General features: G+C 48.7%; 1 long non-coding RNA gene across 2 annotated transcripts; it reads left to right on the top strand.

Annotated features, from left to right (window-relative positions):
* Positions 1–2949: 2949 nt before the first annotated feature.
* On the top strand, positions 2950–17871 carry LOC145362222 (uncharacterized). Of its 2 annotated transcripts, none has more exons than XR_013889956.1 (3): positions 2950–3036; positions 4872–4969; positions 17756–17871. It is a non-coding gene; the product is annotated as an uncharacterized LOC145362222 (long non-coding RNA). The 2 variants fall into 2 exon arrangements; XR_013889958.1 differs by lacking the exon at positions 2950–3036 and adding an exon at positions 3661–3744.
* Positions 17872–18562: the final 691 nt, after the last annotated feature.

Raw genomic sequence — 18562 nt, 5'->3', positions numbered from 1 at the left:
GTTGCCGGTGTAGACTCGATGGGCCAAATGGCCTCCTGCTCTGTAGGGATTCTATGAATGTGAGGAGGAGATGGTTATATTCTCTCTGGTTGGAGATGGTCATTGTTTGTGTGGGGGGTGGGGGGGAGTGTATGTGTGGGTGGATGTGTGTGTGGGGGGGTGGGGGGGAGTTATGTGTGGAGGGGTGTGAAGGTGTGGGTGTGTGTGTTGGGGGGGGGTGTGAAGTGTGAAGGTGGGGGGGGTGTGAAGGTGTGGGTGTGTGTGTGGGGGGGGTGTGAAGGTGTGGGTGTGTGTGTGGGGGGGTGTGAAGGTGTGGGTGTGTGTGTGGGGGATGGGGAGTGTATGTGTGGGTGGATGTGTGTGTGTGTGTGTGGGTGGGTGTGTGTGGAGGGGTGTGAAGGTGTGTGTGTGTGTGGGTGGGAGTGTGGATGTGGGTGTGTGGGTGGGGGGGGAGTGTGTGTGTGGGTGGATGTGTGTGTGTGTGTGTGTGGGGGGGGGGGGAGTGTGTGTGTGGGTGGGGGGGGGGTAGTGTGTGTGTGGGTGTGTGTGGGTGTGGGGGGGGGGAGTGTGTGTGTGGGTGTGTGTGTGTGTGTGTGTGGGTGGGTGGATGTGTGTGTGTGTGGGTGGGGGGGGAGTGTATGTGTGTGTGTGTGTGGGTGGATGTGTGTGTGGGGGGGGAGTGTGTGTGTGTGTGTGTGTGTGGGTGGATGTGTGTGTGTGGGGGGGGAGTGTGTGTGTGTGTGTGTGTGTGTGTGTGTGTGTGTGTGGGGGGGGGTGGAGTGTGGGTGTGTGTGGATGTGTGTGTGTGTGTGTGTGTGTGTGTGTGTGTGGGTGCTGACAGTGTTGCCCTTTGAGCCAGTGCAAAGGTTCTTCTGCACGGAATGATTCCATGATTCTATACATCATAACATTCAGGGCTATGGGCCAGGTACTGGCAGATGAGAGTAGGTGGGAATTCAGGTGTTTGATTCCTGGCCTTGGGTCACTATCTGTGCGGAATCTGCACGTTCTCCCCGTGTCTGCTTGGGTTTCCTCCGGGTGTGTCTTGAGTGTCTTTAAGACAGAGATAGATAAGTTCTTGATTAATAAGGGGATCAGGGGTTATGGGGAAAAGGCAGGAGAACGAGGATGAGAAAAATATCAGCCGTGATTGAATGGCGGAGCAGACTCGATGGGCCGAGTGGCCTAATTCTTCTGCGATTTGTGGTCTTATGGGTGCTCCGGTTTCCTCCCACCCTCCAAAGACATGTGGGTTATGTGGATTGGCCGTTAAATTGCCCTTAGTGCCGGGGGAACTAATTAGGGTAAATTAATGGGGTTATAGGATGGGGCCTGGGTGGGATTGTGGTTGGTGCAGACCCGATGGGCCGAATGGCCTCCTTCTGCACTGTAGGATTCTATGATTCTAAATAGAGGTTCAATGCCAATGCGCCACAATCCTGTGGGGCCGGCAGAGCAGCCTTGAGGGGCTGAGTGGCCTCCTCGTGTCCTAATTTAGCACAGAGCAGGTATAACACCCGCAACCCTCGTGCCGCATATGAACCGGGATGAGACAACGGCCGGAATTTTACTGGCACGCCCACCCTGATTCCGGGCGGGAGGTGGGGTGTGCCGGGCAAAGCTCAGAGAACGGCATTCTCCGCTGGCCTCGGGCGGGATGGTACGGAGCTCGGACGGGTGTGCCGGTAAAATTCCGCTTGGTGCGTGTGCTCCTTGAACTCAATAAGGAACCTCTCTCTTTCTCTCTCTCTCTCTCTCTATCTCTGTGTGTTTTCCTGCTGTATGTACCTCTCTCTCTGTCTCTTTCTCCTTCCTTCCTGCACTGATCCATCTACAGGACCTTGCCACGGTATTTAACTGGGTTTCTTTTCACCCCCCCCACCCCGCGTGTCGCGGTTCAGCTGGGCCCGCAGCGAGGGTGAGGACGGGGAGGGAGTGACGGTGACTCCGAGAGGGATCGAGGCCTCGGAGACGCTTGGACCAGCTGCCGGAGCTGCAGCCACACTCAGCCCGGTGGCAGGGTTGCCAAGCAACCTGACGTCAGGTACTCCCTCTGGATCCCGCGGTGAAGGACTCTCCTTCCTCTTCCTCCCCCTCCCCTCCTCTCCGTCCGTCCGTCCCTCCCTCGCTCGCTCCCATCAGCTGCCTGCCCACTGCCTGGCATCCGGCAGAACCCACCCACGTGGACACACAGACACACAAACACACACACACACACCCCGACGTGCCTCCTTGCTCAGTGAAGCTGCGACTACCAGGAAAAGATACCCTGTGACCTTCAGCACCCACACACATACACACACGCCGGTAAAACAGTTCTGCGTCGTCTTCCGGGGTGGGGGAGGTGGGGGGAAGTTTGTGGGAGGCTGGGGGGGGTTGGGGGGAAGTTTGTGGGAGGCTGGGTGTGTGGGGGGGTGGTGGGGGGGGTGGAACCGGGGGTGCAAATTGTGCTGTGAAAGATTCTGTTAACAAACTGAGAATTAAGCATTGAATGTTATATATATGTGTCTGTATCTGTGTGTGTACATATGTATATGTGTGTATGTATATATATATTATATACATGTCTGTGTGTGTGTGTGTGTATATATCTTTGTGTGTGTGTATGTGTCTGTTCTAGATCTTATGGACATATCAGAGACGCTTTGCCTGGTTCTGTCCTAGCCAGAAGGTCGCAACATCTGAAGCCCTTTTTTTCATTACACCTAAAACATTTAATATTAATAATAAGCGCGCGGGCTGCCACTTACTGACGTGACTGCATTCCTTTTAGCAAGTTGAATTTGGTCTAATCAAATAGTTTTAATGATTTGCGGGGGAAAGGATGACTTTAGCCGTACCCCCCTCCTGCCCTCCCTCCCTCCCCCACCAGCTCTCTCCATCACCAAGGGACTCCCTCTCGCTGTTTTCTGGGTCTGTGCTGGTCTAATTAATGGAGATTAAGTGCAGCGGTTAGTCAGCAGCTCTCCAGTGTTGCATTGTGATTAACGGGACAGTGTGAAAGCGAAACGGAGCCCCGTCTATTTCAGTTCAGCGGTGAGTCGACAAGCTGCGATGGGGCCTGGTTCAGAGTCTGACCCGGTGGTGGTGGTGGTGGAGGGGGGGGTCGCAGACGGTGAGCCCCAGTGCCTCCGCAGTGCCCCTCGTAACTACCCGCCCACCCCCAACCGCTCCCCAGTTCACCTCTTGATCCGACGCGAAGAGTAACAACTTAAAGTGAGCAGGTCGTAACCTAAAGCCTAGAGTTGGATAATGAGTGGGAAAGCGATGTTGCTTTAATCAGGCGGTGGGTATCGGCTGTAAGAAGCTGCCTTGTGCCGGAATTTGCCATCTCCCCAGATCACGCGAGTTAGAGCGTGAGTAATTTAAAAAGAACCTTCAGATCTTCCACAGCGGAGCTTTACCCAGGCTGATTCCTGGAATGGCAGGTCTGTCACGTGATGAGAGACTAAGTCGGTTCGGATTATATTCACTGGAATTTAGAAGAGCGAGAGGGGACCTCGTGGAAACTTATAAAATTCTAACAGGGTTAGACAGGTTAGATTCAGAAAGAATGTTCTCGATGGTGGGGGATTTGATTTTGATCTGATTTATTATTGTCACATGTATTAACACAGTGAAAAATATTGTTTCTTGCGTGCTATACAGACAAAGCATACCGTTCAGAGAGAAGGAAAGGAGAGAGTACAGATTGTAGTGTTACAGTAATGGCTAGGGTGTAGAGAAAGATCAACTTAATGCAAGGTAGGTACATTCAAAAGTCTGACAGCAGCAGGGAAGAAGCTGTTTGGTTGATACGTGACCTCAGACTTTTGTATCTCCCGATGGAAGAAGGTGGAAGAGAGAATGTCCGGGGTGTGTGGGGTTCTTAATTATACTGGTTTGCCAAGGCAGCGGGAGGTGCAGACAGAGTCCAGAATCGTGAAGTGGCGTGGAGGCACTGCTGCCTCACAGCGTCGTGGACCCGGGTTCGATTCCCGGCTTGGGTCACTGTCTGTGCGGAGTCTGCACATCCTCCCCTTGTCTAAAAGACGTGCTGGTTGGATGCATTGACCATGTTAAATTCTCCCTCAGTGTACCCGAACAAGCGTTGGAGTGTGGTGACTAGAGGATTTTCACAGTAACTTCATTTCAGTATTAATGTAAGCCTACTTGTGGCTCTAAGAAATAGACTTAAAAAAAAACTAGGTTCACAGTTTGAGGAAAAGGGGTAAACCTTTTAGGACTGAGGTGAGGAGAAATTTCTTCACCCAGAGGGCGGTGAATGTGTGGAATTCACTCCCACAGAAAGTAGCTGGGGCCAAAATGTTGTGTGATTTCAGGAAGAAATTAGATATAGCTCTTGGAGCTAAAGGGATCGAGGGATATGAGGGGAAGGGGGGGTGATCAGGATATTGAATTTGATGATCAGCCATGATCAAAATGAATGGTGCAGCAGGCTTGAAGGGCTGAATGGTCTCCTCCTGCTTCTATTTTCTATGTTTCTATCTGGAATTCACTCTTGTGAAAAAAGTTATTGATGCTGAAAGGGTTAACTGAAAATATCAAACTGAGAATGAGAGGTTTTGTGTGAGGGTAATGTGGGTTACTGAATCAAGGCCAGTAAGATGCAGATCAGCCACTGAGTGGTAGAATGGGCTCGAGGGGCTGAATGGCCTACTGATGTTCCTACCTGCACTGTAGGCAGGTTTTACAGCCAGATCAGGCAATGCTTTATACATCTTCTACAGTTTGCGGTGCTGCTTAGGCTGCTGAAGACTTTGCTGGGTTCTTAGGGCTGGGGTGGTATCAGGACTGTAGTAATCTCACTTTTTATATCTCTGGATTGTGGCCAGTGTCACCTGTGCTGACCCTTGACCTTGGTTTTTCAGGTAACGCCCACAGAGGTCCACGCTGTCCATCGACATGTCCAGAGAACATCGGGAGACAAGAGCCAGCGGAACGGATCACCGTTCTACCCGGGCCAGTTGTAAGTTCAACTAACACTCACTGGGTACGGGTCCCACACACACTGACTCTCACTGGGGTACGGGTCCCACACACACTGACTCTCACTGGGGTACGGGTCCCACACACACTGACTCTCACTGGGGTACGGGTCCCACACACACTGACTCTCATTGGGGTACGGGTCCCACACACACTGACTCTCACTGAGATAAAGTTTCATAATTTGTGGGAGTTGTGCCCCATTGGTTGGTGTATTTCTGTACATTAGCAGAGTCCCTGTTGCCTATAGTAAACTGAATGATCATTAAACATTTGGTGATGTTGATTGAGGGATAGATGTTGATGCTTGAATATTGGGGGGTCTCCCGTGCTGTTCTTTGTGCCATTGGCCATTTTATTTAGCATCCACTTGAACTGGTAGCTGTGGCTTTTAAAATGTCAACCAAGAAATAGCACCTCTGACAGTGCAGCCTGTCTACAGTACTGCACTGAAGCATCATTTTCCTCCACTTTCCTCCCATAGTCATGCTGGTTAGGGTGCATTGGCCGTGCTAAATTCTCCCTCAGTGTACCCAAACAGGCGCTGGAGTGTGGCGATTAGGTGATTTTCACAGTAACTTCATTGCAGTGTTAATGTAAGCTGACTTGTGACTTATAAATAAACTTTACTTTTACTTTACTTTTAGCATTTTAAAAAATTTCTTATTTATTTATTTATTCGTGTGACATAGGTGTCGCTGGCTGGACCAGCATTTATTGCCCATCCCTAGTTGTCTGAGGGCAACCACATCTTTGGACACTAAGGGGCAATTTAGCACAGCCAATCCACCTAACCTACACATCTTTGGACTCTAAGGGGCAATTTAACATGGTCAATCCACCTAAACTGCACATCTTTGGATACTAAGGGGCAATTTAGCATGGTCAATCCACCTAACTTGCACATCTTTGGACACTAAGGGGCAATTTAGCATGGACAATCCCCCTAACCTCCACATCTTTGGACACTAAGGGGCAATTTAGCATGGCCTATGGGAGAGAACTGGAGCACCTGGAAGAAACCAACACAGGTACAAGGAGAACGTAGAAACTCCGCACAGACAGTGACCTGAGGCTGGAATGGAAGCTGGATCCCTGGCACTAACCATTGTGCCGCGGTGCTGCCCTCCTTTGGTTAATTCCCAAGGTCAGGACATGCAGTGATTTGCCTTTTCTTGTTGTTGGCCAGTTTTTTATTTACTAAACAAACACAACACCAGGTAAGAACATGAGGAGTCGGAGCTGAAGTAGGATGTACATCCCTTACTCCACCATTCAAAAGGACCATGGCTGACCTCCCTGCTCTATGTCATCTTCCTGCACAATTCGCATATGCCTCTGTTGGCTGTGGACCCTTCAGCCTTGAATATACTCAGTGACTGAGCCTCCACAGATCCCTGCGCTGGCGAATTCTAAAGGTTCACAGCCCTCTGAGCGAAGAAGCTTCTCAAATTCTCAGTATCCTGAGACTGTGCACCCGCCCCCCTCCTCCGGTTCTATAGCCTCCAGCCGGGGAAACAGCCTCTCAGCATCTACCCCGTCAAACCCTCTACACGGGGTACTCCAAAACTAATGGGGCCATCAGTCACTGATAAATCCAGCAGGAAATTTGGGAAAAAATCCTTTGCCCAGAGAGCAAGGAGAATGTGGAACTCCTTTACCACAAGGAGCAGTGATAGTCAGAAGGAGGCCATTTGTCCCATCGAGTCAACGCCAGATCAATCCACTTAGCCTCTCCCATTCCAATATTCAAGGAAAGATATAGTGGCTTTAGAGGCAGTTCAGAGGAGGTTCACTAGATTGATCCCAGAGATGAGGGGTTTGTTGTATGAAGAGAGATTGAACAGTTTAGGCCGATACTGTCTGGAATTTAGAAGAATGAGGGGAAATCAAATTGAGGTAAACAAGATGATAAAAGGTCTGGATAAAGTAGACATGGAGCGGATGCTTCCTCTTGTGGGACATTCTAGGACAAGAGGTCACAGTCTAAGGATAAGGGGCAGCAAATTTAAAACAGAGTCGAGGAGAAACTACTTCTCCCAAAGGGTTGTGAATCTGTGGAATTCACTATCCCAAAGTGCGGTGGGTACTGGGATAATGAGTAAATTTAAGGAGGAGTTAGATAAATTTTTAATTGGGAATGGGTTGAAGGGTTATGGGGAGAAGGCAGGAAAATGAGGATGAGGAGCATATCAGCCATGATCGAACAGAGGAGCGTACTCGATGGGCCAATTGGCCTAATTCTGCTCCTATATCTTATTAAACAATGAACTTATGACACATTGTTTTTATTAATTCATGGGACATGGTTGTCGCTGGCTGGGCCAGCATTTATTGCCCATCCCTAATTGCCCTTGGAGGGGTGGTTGAGAGCCAACCCCATTGCTGTGGTTCTGGACTCACATGTCAGCCAGAACAGTTAAGGACAGCAGATTTCCTTCCCTAAAGGTCATTAAAGTTAAAGTTTATTTATTAGTCACAAGTAGGCTTACATTAACACTGCAATGAAGTTACTGTTGTTGTGCCTGCCGCATATCTATTTTAACCCGTAAACGATGGACAAAGAATTGCGAGTAGACTTCTTGTTAGTACAACCAATATTTATTTAAAACACACCAATTAATAATCACCCACTCACCCAACCAACAATAAGTTATCTTGCAGAAAATACTAAAAGTTCAAGTCCAATACTAGACCTTGACTTGACTTTGTGTGACTGGCAAGTATCCGAGCAGATATTGGCCTTTATCTGTGTGCTAGTCTGGGTCATCCTCTGTGTAGTCTGGTCCTTTGGTCTGGTCTTCCTTCCTTCCTTCCTCGGGTGTGGTGGCTCTCCTCATGCTGGTTGTTGCTGGCGACGGTCACCGTTGTTGTAGTCCTTTCGTGGGGTCAGAGACAGAGAGAGAGAGCTTTCCTGGTGTGCAGAAGCTTTTATCCCTCCTTGTTTTTGTGTCCTTTTTGGACATAAGAACATAAGAAATAGGAGCAGGAGTAGGCCATCTAGCCCTTCGAGCCTGCCCCGCCATTCAATAAGATCATAGCTGATCTGAAGTGGATCAGTTCCACTTTCCCGCTTTCTCCCCATAACCCTTAATTCCCTTATTGATCAGAAATCTATCTACCCGTGACTTAAACATATTCAACAAGGTAGCCTCCACCACTTCAACGGGCAGAGAATTCCAGAGATTCACCACCCTTTGAGTGAAGAACTTCCTCCTCAACTCTGTTCTAAACTGACCCCCGCCGCTTATTTTGAGGTTGTGCCCTCTAGTTCTGGTTTCCTTTCTAAGTGGAAAGAATCTCTCTACCTCTACCCTATCTAGCCCCTTCATTATCTTATATGTCTCTATAAGATCCCCCCCTCAGCCTTCTAAACTCCAATGAGTGCAGGCCCAATCTGCTCAATCTCTCCTCATAAGCTAACCCCCTCATCTCCGGTATCAGCCTGGTGAACCTTCTCTGTACTCCCTCCAAGACCAATATATCCTTTCGCAAATAAGGGGACCAAAACGGTCTCCTGATTCTCGTCAATCGATCGATCAGGGCTTGGTCACCCTGATCTATAAGAGTCCAATCAGGTGTTGCCACACCGATCTCTGGGCGTGTACCAATCACGATGTGGAGATATCGGCGTTGGACTGGGGTAAACACAGTAAGTAGTCTAACAGCACCAGGTTAAAGTCCAATAAGTTTATTTGGTAGCAAACGCCACTAGCTTTTGGAGCGCTACTCCTTCGTCAGGTGAGTGGGAGTTCTGTTCACAAACAGGGACTATGCCCTGTGTGTACCCAACAGCCACGCTGTAGGTGCTGGAGGCAAGTAGATCACACACCCCCCCTCCCAAATAAGGGGGTAAGGCTCCCCTTTTTGTCTGGTTAAACAAGTCTGTTTGACCAGAGAATGTCCGTTTGTCTTTGGGATGGCCTATTTGCTGTGTATTAAATCATCTTGAGCTGCAGCCTGTTTATCTCTGTCTTTTAAGCTGCAGTCTGCTGTTCCAGTGCTTGTCCAATTATCCCAGCGTGCTCTGTAAATCACCAGTTTAGATGGCCTGTTTGGCAACACTCTGAAAATCCCCTAGTCGCCACACACTCCGGCGCCTGTTTGAGTATGCTGAGTGAGAATTTAGCATGGCCAATCCACCTAACCCGCACATACGTGGACTGTGGGAGGAAATCTATGCAGACACAGGGAGAACATGCAGACCCCGATTCTAAGCTGGGAATCGAATTTGGGTCCCTAATGCTGTGAGGCAGCAGTGCTAACCACTGTGCCATCTTATTATTGAACCAAATGGGTTTTTCCAACAATGGTTTCATGGTTATCAGTAGATTCTTAATTCCAGATATTTTTTATTGAAATCAAATTCCACCATCTGCCGTGGCAGGATTCGAACCCAGGTTCCCAGAACATTAGCTGAGTGTCTGGATTAATAGTGTAGTAATAATACCATGATTATCCCCGCAGCTCTGTGAGTTTATTTCTTTCAATCGCCCATCCAATTTCCTTTTGAAATCGCCCTCGTGGGCAGAGAGTTTAAAGTCATTACTACTCGCTCTGCAAAAAGCAGAGATAAAAATAACAGAGGTGCATTTCACAGGGAAACTGGTTACATACACAAGGATGAACAGAATAGAATGGACGCCACTGTGGCATAATGGTCAGCACTGCTGCCTTATGGTGCCAGGGTCCCAAGTTCAATTCTGGCTTTGAGTCACTGTCTGTGTGGAGTTTGCACATTCTCCCCGTGTCTGCAGTAAAATTAAAATTCATTTATAAGCCAAAGTAAGGCTTACATTAACACTGTAATGATGTTACTGTGAAAATCCCTTGGTGCCTGTTTGCGTACATTGAGGGAGAATTTAGCACGGCCAATGCACCCTAACCAGCACGTCTTTCGGACTGTGGGAAGAAACATGGCACCCAGAAGAAACCCATGCAGACATGGGGACAATGTGCAGTCGCCACACAGGCAGTGACCCAAGTTGAGAATTGAACCCAGGTCCCTGGCGCTGTGAGGCAGCAGTGCTAACCTTCGTGTCCAAAGATGTGCAGGTTAGGTGGACCGACCATGCTAAATTCTCCCTCAGTGTACCCGAACAGGCGCCGGAGTGTGGCAACTAGAGCATTTTTCACAGTAACTTCATTGCAGTGTTAATGTCTGCCTACTTGTCACTAATAAATAAACTGGGCGACCCTGGGTTTCCTCCATGTGCTCCGGTTTCCTCCCACAATCCAAAGATGTGCTGGTTAGGTGGATTGCCATGCTGAATTGACCCTGGTGTCAGTAGAACTGGCAGGGTAAATCTGTGGGGTTACTGGAACAAAGCCTGGGTGGGATTGTGGTTGGCACTTGATGGGCTGAATGGCCTCCTTCTGCATTGTAGGGATTCTATGATTCTATTCTATTCAATGAAAGACATTCTAAAAGGATATGATGATGTTCTCTGTGGTCGGTGCAGGCTTGGAGGGTCAAAGGGCCTGTTCCTGTGCTGTAAATTTCTCTGTTCTTCTTTTGTGTATAAGCACCAGTATGGACTAGTTGGCAGAAAAGACCCTGTTTCTGTGGTGTAACTCACTGTAAATTCTATCTGACATCCTTTGCTAATGGCGCTCGGCTCACTGGAGACTGTCTTCAGTCACAGTCTTGTCCACAGCTTGATCTCTTGTCGCTTTGCGTCTATCTACTGTGAGCAGTTAGAGGAATGGCACCATGGTGGGCTACCCTGAGAGATCAGTGCACAGACTGTGTGTGACTCAAGGCCACCAGCTCCTGACCCTGGGCTCTGTCCATTTAGCTCAGCAGGTCCGGCGGGTTGGGATTGGCCATGCTAAATTGCTTCTTAGTGTCCAAAGATGTGTAGGCAATTTAGCATGGCCAATCCACCTCACCTGTACATCTTTGGACATTAAAAGACAATTTAGCATGGCGAATCCACCTAACCCGCACATCTTTAGACACTAAGGGACAATTTAGCATGGCCAATCCATCTAACCTACACATCTTTGGACTGTGGGAGGAAACCGGAGCGCCCGGAGGAAATCCACACAAACACGGGGAGAACATGCAAACTCCACACAGACAGTGACCCAAGGCTGGAATTGAACCCAGGCCCCTGCGCTGTGAGGCCGCAGTGCTAGCCACTGTGTCACCCAGCCATATCCTAGCAAGAGTGAGCGCGTGGATCGAGTATGGGGGGAGACTGCCCCAAATGGTTCTGTCAGAGAGTCGGTGCAGGTTTGATGGGCTGAACGACCTCCATCTGCACTGTAGAGGTTCTATGGTAACTAGCAATGCAGGTCACAGCGCAAGTAAACCAGTAGCCCCAACATGTCAAGCGTGTATATGAAATAATTACCGCTGTACGCACTTCCATTCACATTATTAAAGTCCACATTTATAATGGGCTTGACTACGTAAACCTGTCACATTGTAATTACACCCTCCTTGTCAGAGGAGGCACTGCAACACCAGCTTACAGAGTGACAACTTTCTGTTGGTGATTTCCATTGTAAATATAGACAGAGGAATTTTTAGGAACATTGGGACAGAGGCGGAATTTTGCCCATCTGTCTCCACCAACCCCCCCCCCGCCCCCAACCTGCCCCCTCCATTCCACCCCCCACCCAGCACTCATGACCTTTTGTAGCTCCTTGCGGTTTTGGGCAGAGCAGGAGCCCATACCAAGCTGTGATACAACCAGAAAGAGTGCTTTCTATTGTGCATCTGTAAAAGTTGGTGAGAGTCGTAGCCGACACGCCAAATTTCCTTGGTCTTCTGAGAAGGCAGAGGCATTGGTGAATTTTCTCGGGTATAGTTAAGTATCTGTAATCTCTTCCAGCTCCACAACCCTCCAAGATATCTGCCCTCCTCTAACTCTGGTCCTTTGTGGTTTTAATCATTGGCAGCCATATCTTACGCTCTGGAATTCCCTCCCTCAATCCCCCCAATTTTCTTTGCTCCTTTAAGACACTTTTTAAAACCAATCTCTTTGACCGAGGCACTGGTCACCTGTCCCTAATATCTCCGTGTGTGATTCACTGTTAGATTTTGTTCTGTAACATTCCTGTAAAGCTACTTGAGACACATTACTATGCTAAAAGCACAAAATGAATGCGGTTTATTGTCACTCCGCACGCCACCAATCGGGCCCCACAGGATTCCTTGCAACACATGCCTTTCAAACCCAACATTGAGAAACCAGCAATTAATATCCAAAGGGAGAGCAGAGCTTTATGTAGAACACAGCATAAGCCCTTCTTGAAAATAAATTACTGTCTTCCAGTTTAGTGGCACGGTGGCACAGTGGTTAGCACTGCTGCCTCACAGCAGCAGGGAGCCGGGTTCGATTTCCAGCTCGGGTCAATGTCTGTGCAGAGTCTGCACATGCTCCCCATGCCCCGTGCTTCCCATTTCTTCCCACAGTCCGAAAGATGTGCTGGTTAGATGGATTGGCCAATCCAAATTGTCCCTTAATGTCCAAAGATGTATAGGTCAAGTGGATTGGCCATGCTAAATTCCCCTTACTCTACAAAGGTGTGCGGGTTAGGTGGATTGACCATGCTAAATTGCCCCTTAGTGTCCTAAAATGTGCAGGTTAGATGGATTGGCCATGCTAAATTGCCCCTTAGTGTCCAAAGATCTGCGGGTTAGGTGGATTCACCATGCTAAATAGCCCCTTAGTGTCCAAAGATATGCAGGTTAGGTGCATTGGCTATGCTAAATTGCCCCTTAGTGTCCAAAGATGTATGGATTAAGTGGATTGGCTATGCTAAATTGCCCCTTAGTGTACAAAGATGTGTGGGTTAAGTGAATTGGCCATTCTAAATTGCCCCTTAGTGTACAAAGATGTGCAAAATAGGTGGATTGGCCATGCCAAATTGCTCCTTAATATCCAAAGATATGTAGGTCAAGTGGATTGGCCATTCTAAATTGCCCCTTAGTGTACAAAGATGTGCGGGTTAGGAAGATTGGCCATCGTAAAGGTGTGGGGATACAGGGTTAGGATGATAGAGGGAGCCTGAGAGGGATGCTACGTCAGGGAGCTGCTGCAGACTTGATGGGCTGAATGGCCTCCTCCTGCACTGATTCTATGAACATGGGTTAGGGGGTAATTTGGGAAGTTGTTGAATGTTTTGGGGGGCTTGGCTTTGCCCACATTCATAAGAGGGGCTGCGCTTCAAAAGCACGTCAGTGGCTGAGAAATGCTTCTGAGATGAGGGGAGGCGAACATTCTTCCTTACCTTTGCTTATATAAACAGCTTAGAAGACTAAGCTTTGCCAAATGTTGGGACAGGTGCGCTCCGGAGCGATGCAGCTTGCCTCGCTGCCGTCCTGCGCACAAGGACAGGTCTCCTGCTTTCTCCCCTGCTGCCTCCGTTCTGCTCCGATTACCTGACACCAAATGTTATCTCAAATGGCAGCCTGGAAATACATGGATATTTATATATATATATATATATATAATCCTGCAGAATCAGAGAGGTCAGTATTTTCCTGGTTCTGGAAAACTGCATCTGATGGCAGTTGTTCCCAATATTTTTTGTCTGCAGGCCCCTTGGACAGACCGCGTGGAACATCTCAGGGTCCTACCCCCACCTGCTTTCACTTGCCACCGAAATGAACTCATTAGAATTAATTAGAGACAATAAATATTTTGGTGTCCATTCGTAGGACACGGGCTTCACTGACTGGCCAGCATTTATTGCCCCTAAGGGCAGCTGAGAGTCAACGACATTGCTGTGGCTCTGGAGTCACATTTAGTCCAGACCAGGTAAGGACGGCAGATTTCCTTCCCTAAGGGGCACTAGTGAACTAGATGGGTTTTTCCAACAATAGTTTCATGGTCAGCAGTAGATTCTTAATTCCATATTTTTCCTATTGAATTCAAATTCCATCATCTGCCGTGGCGGGATTCGAACCCAGGTCCCCAGGACATTAGCTGAGTTTCTGGATTAAGAGTCCAGAGACCATCACCTTCCGTCTATTCTTGACGGTGGCACAATGGTTAGCACTGCTGTTTCACAGCGCGAGAAACCCAGGTTTGATTCTGGCCTCGAGTTTGGTTTATTTGTTAGCTTCACAAGTAGGCTTACATTAACACTGCAATGAAGTTACTGTGAAAATTCCCTAGTCGCCACACTCTGGTGCCTGTGCGGGTACGCTGAGAGGGAATTTAGCATCTAACCAGCATGTCTTTTGGACTGTGGGAGGAAATTGGAGCATCCGGAGGAAACCCATGCAGACATAGGGAAATTGTGCAATTTAGCATGGCCAGTCCCCCTAACCTACACATATTTGGATGCTGAGGGGCAATTTAGCATGGTCAATCCCCCTAACTGCACATTTTTGGACACTAAGGGGCAATTTAGCACGGCCAATCCACCTAACCTGCAAATCTTTGGACTGTGGGAGGAAACCAGAGCATCCGGAGGAAACCCACACAGACACGGGGAGAATGTGCAAACTCCACACAGACAGTGACCCGAGGCTGGGAATCGTACTCAGGTCCCCAGCGCTCTGAAGTAGCAGTGCTAACCTCTGTGCCACCCTGCCACGGGGAGGCAGCACGCCTTGAGTTTGTGCTCACGTCTCCGGAGTGGGGGATTGAACCTTTAACCTTGAAGCTAAGGGAATGTGACCCAGTGAGCCACAGCTTGCTGGATGGAATATTTGCGTCATTTTCCCCCTCTGGTGAAACATCCCGGACGTCATTTAAAATTCTGGGCCTGTGCTTTCAGCTGTAGAGAGGCACACTGGCTGACCTGATGACTAAGTGGGCTTGAACCAATCCCAAGTCCCATTAGGAATAATCTTTACTAATCCTTTTGGATTGATGACAGAAAGTAAAGCTGGAAGGAATGCAGTGCATTCATCTGCTAAATAACACTCTCAAACGACCGAGGAAAACAGCGCATACTAACAAATGGACTGGATTATCGACACATTGACATCAGCTTATTAACGTTCGCGTAATGTTCCTCAAAAGTAAAGTTAAAGTTTATTTATTAGTCACAAGTAAGGCTTGCATTAACACTGCAATGAAGTTACTGTGAAATTCCCCTAGTCACCACGGTCCTGCACCTGTTCGGGTCAATGCACCTAACCAGCACATCTTAATTTGATTTGATTTATTATTGTCACATGTATTAACATACAGTGAAAAGTATTGTTTCTTATGCATTGTGCAGATAAAACATACCGTTCATAGAGAAGGAAAGGAGAGAGTGCAGAATGTAGTGCTACAGTCATAGCTAGGGTGTAGAGAAAGATCAACTTAATGCGAGGTAGCTCCATTCAAAAGTCTAATGGCAGCAGGGAAGAAGCTGTTCTTGAGTCGGTCGGTACGTGACCTCAGACTTTTGTATCTTCTTCCTGACAGAAGAAGGTGGAAGAGAGAATGTCCGGGGTGCGTGGGGTTCTTAATTACGCTGGCTGCTTTGTCAAGGCAACGCGAAGTGTAGACAGATTCAATGAATGGGAGACTGGTTTGTGTGATGGATTGGGCTACATTCATGACTTTTTGTAGTTCCTTGCGGTCTTGGGCAGAGCAGGAGCCCATACCAAGCTGTGATACAACCAGAAAGAATGCTTTCTATGGGGCATCTGTAAGAGTTGGTGAGAGTCGTAGCTGACACGCCAAATGTCCTCTCATGTCTTTTGGATTATGGGAGAAAACCTGAGAACATAACATAAGAACGTAAGAAATAGGAGCAGGAGTAGGCCATCTAGCCAAACCCGGAGGAAACCCACGCAGTCACGGGGAGAATGTGCAAACTCCACGCAGACAGTGACCTGAGGCCGCAGTTGGACCACTGTGCCACCATGCCATCCATCAAGTGGTATAGAAAGCGGGGAATAGGGGACATGTATATACATCCTACCCCAGGACGCCCCAAAGCATTACACAGCCATTGAAATGCTTTTCTGAAGTGTGGTCACTGCCCTAACATGGAAAATGCGGCAGCCAATGTGCGCACAGCAAGATCCCACAATGTAATGTGGGCGGCACAGTGGTACAGTAGTTGGCATTGCTAAAGAGCAGGTCAGGGGCTAGGAATATTGCGGCAAGTAACTCACCTCCTGACTCCCCAAAACCTGTCCACCATCTACAAGGCACAAGTCAGGAGTGTGATGGAAAACTCTCCACTTGCCTGGATGGGAGCAGCTCCAACAACACTCGAGAAGCTCGACACCAGCCCCGCTTGATTGGCACCACGTCTACAAACATCCACTCCCTCCACCACTGACGCTCAGTAGCAGCACTGTGTACCATCTACAAGATGCACTGCAGCAATTCACCAAAGATCGTTAGCACTTTCCAAACCCATGAGCACTTCCATCCAGAAGGACAAGGGCAGCAGATACATGGGAACACCACCACCCCCTCAAGTTCCCCTCCAAGCCACTCACCATCCTGATTTGGAAATATATCCCCATTCCTTCACTGTTGCTGGGACAAAATCCTGGAATTCCCTCCCTAACGGCATTGTGGTCAGTCCACAGAACATGGACTGCAGCGATTCAAGAAGGCAGCTCACCACCACCTTCTCAAGGGGCAACTAGGGATGGCAATAAATGCTGGCCCAGCCAGCGATGCCCATGTCCCAAAAATGAATTTAAAACAAAACTGCTGCCTCACAGTGCCAGGGACCCGAGTTCGATTCTGGCCTCAGGTCACAGTCTATGTGGAGTTTGCACGTTCTCCCCGTGTCTGCGTGGATTTCCTCCGGGTGCTCCAGTTCCCTCCCACACTCCATAGATGTACAGGTTAACTGCATTGGCCATGCTAAATTGACCCTTAGTGTCAAGGGGACTAGCCAGGGTAAATACATAGGGATAGGGCCTGGGTGGGATTGTTGTCAGTGCATGGTCAATGGGCCGAATGGTCTCCTTTTGTACTGTTTGGATTCTGTGATTCTGTGTATACTTAGGTGAATCTGGGGCCGTACCTCAGTAAAGAGGCCTCACAAACCATATCATGGAATCATAGAATTCTTACAGTGCAGAAGGAGGCCATTTGGCCCATTGATTCTGCACCAACTTTCCAATAGAACGTCTTACCCAGATCTACCCAACTCTCTATCCCCAGAACCTCATATATTTACCTTGTTAATTCCCCTAACCTGCACATCTTGGGACACTAAGGGGCAATTTAGCATGGCCAATCCACCTAACCTAGATATCTTTGAACACTAAGGGGCAATTTAGCATGGTCAATCCACCTAACCTGTTCATCTTTCGGACTGTGGGAGTAAACTGGAGCACTCAGAGTAAACCCAAGCAGACCCGGGGCAGTGGGGAGAACATGCAGACTCCAACAGACAGTGACCCGAGGCTGGAATAGAACTCGGTCCCTGGCGCTGTGAGGCAGCAATGCTAACCACTGTGCCACTGTCATCTCCGTTATTCTTGATAGCTTGATGAGATGCACATTCTCACAGCAGTCGATGATATTATCATGGTCCCTGTTACTGAGACGAGATTTGATTGGTTACCGTGGTGGGGTTTGAACCTGTGTCCTCAGAACATTAGCGTGAGCCTCTGGAATACTAGCCCAGTGACATTACCACTGCACCAGCGCCTTGGCAAGAGTATAGCCAGCTCCTTGTCTCAGCTGCCCTGCAAGCGTGGGCTGCAGTGTGGACCCAGTGTAGCTGGTATTGTCTCCAGTCTGGGTAGGGGGCTAAATGGAGAGGGAGAGAAGGAGATAATGGAAGAAGGGAGAGACACAATAATCATCTCGGGTTTTCTTCTCCAATTTAGATCCTGGTCTGAGCACGACCTTCTGCAGCCAAGTGAACAAGGGGCACGGACATCCCAGCTCCAGGCGAGCGTCACCAATGCCCCAGTGTGATCGTACAAGAGGATGCAGCCACACCGTTGGGTAAGATGGATAATGCTTCATTCCCGCACGCCTACGGTCAACGTTATCAGCCGCTTGTTAAGGAACAAGTTTCACAGCATTGCCCACCACCCCCCCCCACCCCCGCTACCCATCACCCCTCTTGCTGATCCCTGTAACCCCCTCCAGCCCTATCCCTGACATTCCCCCGCGCTCCCTCTGGAGGCCAAAGCTCTGGAATTCTCTCCCTAAATTCCATCTCTTTGACAAAGCTATCAGTCACTCTTCCGATTATCTCCCAATGTGGTTCACTCTTGCCTTCAGGTGGCTTGCTTCTTAGCGCGGGACAGGCTTGGAGGGCCGAAGGGCCTGTTTCCTGTGCTGTACTGCTCTTTGTTCTTTGTTAACGGCTCTACATTAATGCAAGTTGTGGTCACTGATCAAGTCAAGTCTATTTATTAGTGTCATAAGTAGGCTTACATTAACACCACAATGAATTTATTGTGAAATTCCCCCAGTCGCCACATTTCGGCGCTTGTTCCCTAACTGTCCTTGGGGAGGTGGTGATGAGCTGCCTTCTTGAACCGCTGCAGTCCATGTGGTGTAGGTACATCCACAGTGCATTCATTCCTCTGCCAGTTTGATACACCTGAGTGTCTCACTCGGCTCTTTCAGAGAGTAATTGAGAGTTAACCACATTGCTGTGGCTCTGGAGTCACATGTAGGCC

The sequence above is a fragment of the Carcharhinus amblyrhynchos genome, unplaced genomic scaffold (assembly GCF_965287045.1).
Source record: "Carcharhinus amblyrhynchos unplaced genomic scaffold, sCarAmb.v2.hapA scaffold_37, whole genome shotgun sequence".
Classification (NCBI taxonomy): Eukaryota; Metazoa; Chordata; class Chondrichthyes; order Carcharhiniformes; family Carcharhinidae; genus Carcharhinus; species Carcharhinus amblyrhynchos.
This window is presented reverse-complemented; position numbering and strand designations above follow the sequence as displayed.